This window comes from Alligator sinensis, unplaced genomic scaffold (assembly GCF_000455745.1).
Source record: "Alligator sinensis unplaced genomic scaffold, ASM45574v1 scaffold755_2, whole genome shotgun sequence".
In the NCBI taxonomy this organism is placed as follows: domain Eukaryota; kingdom Metazoa; phylum Chordata; order Crocodylia; family Alligatoridae; genus Alligator; species Alligator sinensis.
The window spans coordinates 4,210,942-4,215,732 of record NW_005841883.1 but is presented as its reverse complement, the minus strand read 5'-3'; positions in this window follow the sequence as shown (position 1 = coordinate 4,215,732).

Sequence of the window (4,791 nt, the reverse complement as noted above, 5' to 3'; positions counted from 1 at the left end):
TTCATTCCATCCAGGAAGAGCACACACCAACTGCTGCAGCTTCCTGAGCCTGACGAAGGGTTTTTGAACCCGAAAGCTTGCTTAACAACTATTCTCCAACCATTTGGGTTGGTCTAATAAGAGATACCAAATTCACCCAAGGAACCTTGTCTGCCTATATCCTTAGACCAACATGGCTACAACCTAAACCCCTACCCATAGGGAGCTCATGAGCCATTTTCAATAAGGCCCGTCGATATCGCCGAGGTACAAATAACTGTATGACCTCCCCTCCTTCCAGCTTCCCTTGCTCAATTTGGCATAAGAGGTCGTTTCTTTCCTCGAACCTCAGGGTTGTCTTCATCAGCTCTGGTCTTAATACCTCGCCGTTTCGTTGGGCGAGGTGTTCCTGCAGCGCATACCGAAAGTCTGCCTCCTGACTCTGCTCCAACTGGAAATGTTCATCTTCCCACAAATGTGCGACATCCACACCTTGTTCAGCCTCTTCCTCGGGAGGATATTGTTCAGTTTCACCCACGAATCCCTCAGCGGTGTCCTTTCGCCTCACACTGGCTATCTCTTTTAACAACTCAGGCCAGTCACCGCCCAGTACTACTGGGTAGGGTAAATGCTCCGCGACCCCAACTACCATCTGGCGGGTCTTATTACCTACTTGTAGGGCGACCCTCACCCTGTCAATTTTGAGAGTCCCTGCACCAACACTGCGCCATCGCGCAATCGGCTATTTCCCTCTCCCTTGCTGGCAACGTCACTCTGCACCATAGTCTGCAATGAGCCCAAGTCCAACATAGCCAATACCCTTTTCCCCTCTATTGTCACTTCCGCCAAAATTGCGGATGGCCCATCTCCTGCCTCAGAGTCAACTCGTGCTCCGTAGCCGCACATTCCTACCCGAATCGTTGGTCGGGGGCGGATGCTTCCAATCACGTTGGCTAACAGTGCCTGTTGTCTTGCGGCTTGATCCAGTAAGCCTTGTACTGTTTGATGTAGCTGATCCAAAACTTGCTGCCATGAATCTAGGTCCGGGATTAGCGTCTGTTCTTGTTTCTCTCTCCTCATGGACCCAAGGGTCCTTTTCTTCATACAGGCAAACCAGCGTCCTATGATGCATACTACCGTATAAAACTTTCCCGGCCAATGTACCATTGTGACAGGAGTGCCTCTTCTGGAGTCCGTCTATCGGTGACTCCGCCCTCCTGTGATGGGCCAACCACCCGCCTTCTTTCCTGCCATGCCTTGATCTCAATTAATTAATGGATGTTAATTAGCGGGAAGCTGCCCATTTATTGCCCCGGTGCCAGGGGGCGCTATCTGCGGCTCCTTTTCCTCCCCTACACCGCAGCCCAAGCCTCGCGGATGATACTGACGTGGTTTGATCTGGGCCTTGTTATAATTTGGCCCTCCCCTTGCCCCCTCTCTGGGGCTTCTCACTGCCCCCCTCTCTGGGGCTGGGGTTCCCACGCTGCTGCGGGATCCCTATGAGGCCTCCTCCATCCCCTATTAGCCTCACCCAAACTGCCAATCCAACAGTACACACAAAACACAAACCCCTGGGCTATAACAAAATCCAAGCCGCCTGGCTAAAACATCATTTGGCTAAAACATCCTTCAATTCCTACCGGGGGATACTCCGCCCCTTAACAGTCTCATGAGCTGGTCAAGCAGTCTGTCCTCTCCCCTTCGCTTGTCCGGCAGAGCTCCCTTTTCCCTTAGCTGCCAGCAGGGAACTGCCCTCTTGGCCTGAGGCCCGGGGTTTTATGTGGGAGCCAGGCCCTGCCCCTTCCGGTCAGCTGACCAGGTGCGGGTGCAGCCAATTCCTTCCTTAACTGGTTGTCCCAGCAACCAGCACCTGGGTTCCTGCCTCTACTCTGAGAGTAGCAGGCACCTTAGTGTCCTGCTACAGCTTCTCTTTTTAGTTTCAAGAGGTCCAAAAGTTCCCTATTAAGCCAAGGGGGGTTCCCAGCCTGCTGACTGCATTTCCTGCAGGACAGAATGGATTTTCCTTGTGCTTCAAGGATTATGTTCTTTAGGAACAGCCATTCCTTGCGGACTCCCCTTTCTAGGAAGCCATGGTCTCTTAGTGTCTGACTGACCAGTCTCCTGAGTTTGTGGAAGTCAGCCTTCCCAAAGTTGAGGATTTCTGTTTTAGTGAGAGATTCGCCCGCCCTGTGCTGGACAGAGAAAGCGATCAGATCATGGAGAGTGATTATGCAATCAATCAACTCTATATATACTATGCAAACACCCCCGTAAATCAGGACAACAATATATTTTTAAAGAAAATTAAAACATGTTATAGTAGATATTTGTTTTTTAGTATATGATTTGTTTTTTTCTAGTTCCAAGATGACAACCCCCTCTCCCGCCATTCCCAAACATAGTTCTTCTGGGGGCAATGAGTGGAACTTCTGATGGCAAAGATCAGGGGTTAAGGGTGGGACTTTTGGTCCCAAGATGGCGATTGGGGGTGGGGCATCCGTCAAGGGCAGGGCTACCTTTGGGGTCCTTGAAAACTCACCAAAAGTCGTTAAGTGGCCCTCCAGCCAAAATAATTGCCTATCCCTGACTTAAACCTTGCATAAATCCTATGACACAATAGTTTGTGGTCTTGAGAGCCTCTTATAAAGTATTTGGTACAAGGGGTTTTTTTAAAGAAAATTAGAGGCTGTTGTAAAGTCACTTGTTTGAACTTCAGCAGTAGAGTCCAGAAGTGATTGTATCACTTTCTCACAAACTTTTACATCAAACTCTGAAGTCATATGAACTACTAGAAATATACCATAGGGGAGGTAGTAGTCCAGAACTAGCACAGAGTCTGAAGTACCTCATTAACACAACTATATTGCCTCTCATTTAGGAGGTAGCATGTACAGAGCAGGGGAGAATGTTTGAGGGTCCTCACAGATTTAGAGAAGAATGCAGTACATTTGAAAGCTTGTTTAAGTCTATCCCAAACATGCAGCTGATCTAGTAAAAGCTATAACCCACAAAACTCCTTGCCTCTCACATATTTCCTGGGCCATCACAGCTACCACATCACTCCAATGATGCCATGTCCTAGCGCAGTAATTTTCCAGAACAGGCTTGCCATTAGAAATTAGAGCCCATTCTTTAGGTAGAGCTGCTCTTTAGGGAAAAGGCATCTGTATCGGGCCATCATTCCTGGAAGGAGTATTACCCTGTATTTTGCTGAACCATGTCTGTTCAAGGACTAGTTTAGGCAGGGGCTGAGTAAAGGCATATGTTGCAAAGCCTCAAATGTTTACTGTCATATACTAGATTAATACAGGTGTCCCTCGGTTTATGCAGGTTCTGTATGCGCCAATTTGCTCTTTCTTTTTATACCAAAAATTTATTATATGCAAGGTAAATTCACTCATGCAATCAGTGTGGTGGAAGCCTGCAGTCAGCTGGTTTACGCCGTGCATTGCAGGAGTGACACGCACCAAAATATAGTCTCCTGTGTGGATCTGTGCTCCTCACTTGTTGTCTGCAACACGTTTCTGTAGTTGCATCCCTGGTATGATAGTGCCCCACGCTTGCGTATATTGTCTGCCGTCGGTGAGTACCAAAAATTGTCTTGTAAAAGTGGTAGTAATGGATCTGGGGTACAGACAGGCCTTAGAACATATCCCTATTTGTTAAATTGTGAAGTGGGCTCCCCTTATGTGAATTTGAGTTATGTGCCATTTTTCCAGGAACGCCTGCACAGCACAAAGTGAGTAAAACCTGTACTGGTGTCCAAATGGGATGCTAAGGTTGAAGGAAAAGCCAGTGATATTAAGTATGTCTTAGCATGCTTTGCAACTTTTAATGTAGCTGACAAATGTTGGTTGCCTTGATTGGTTTTACACATTTTGTGTGTGCTCACCCATTAATCAAGCTGCATAAATATAACTATTCATGAAAGTCTGACATCCATATTGGACTAATTTTTACAAGTCGAAACCTTCCCAATTGTCCCTGAAATCAAGTTCTCTTGCCAGGCCTCCACATGGGCTCAAGTTTGTCCTTCTGTTATTGCATCCCCCTCTCCAAAAAGTGAAGGGAAAAACAATTCGCTGCAAGAACGGACACGCTCGGAGGCCTCTCCCGAGCATCACCAAATCATAAAACTACATTAGCCAGCAGATCTCCGAGGACATTCCCGGCACAGCTGGGATGCAGTCTGCTGGGCTCTCGAGGGTGGCAGCAAAGCCACAGGAGCACATGCTGCCTCACTAGACAAGACCGTCCGATCCTCAAAACAAATCAAAAGGATGGGTCGTGTAAGGTCCTGTCCTAAAAACAAATAAAAAGGATGCCTGAGGAAGCATTGGCTGGTTTATTTTTAGCTCGAATGAAATCCTTCATCCTCCACCGAGGTGGAGGCATAAAAACGTGTACATCCTCTGTGGCAGAATAGGAGAAAAATCCCCTCCTGGAGCCAGGCATGAAAACACGCTTCGCCCCCCCCCTGCTTTTCCAACCCTGTGGAGACCATGCAAAAGGCACCCAAGCTCAGGGGCTCTTCAGGCAACAGCCCCCCGCTTGATGGCCGGGACAGGGCAGGGCAGGCCTCCCCCCGGGCCACGTGCCCAGCGCGCTCCAGGCGGGCAGGGCCGGGCCGGCTCCCCGCTCACCTCTCTGCAAGCATGGCCGGGCGCCAGGCATTGTGTGGCCACTGCAGAGGCGCGGGAGACGGAGAGGGGGGTGCATTGTAGAGGGATGAGGCTGTAGGTGCAGTATAACCCCCGCCACGCTCCCCAGGCAGAGATGCCCTCCGTGCGGCCCCACGCCCCAGCCGCACCG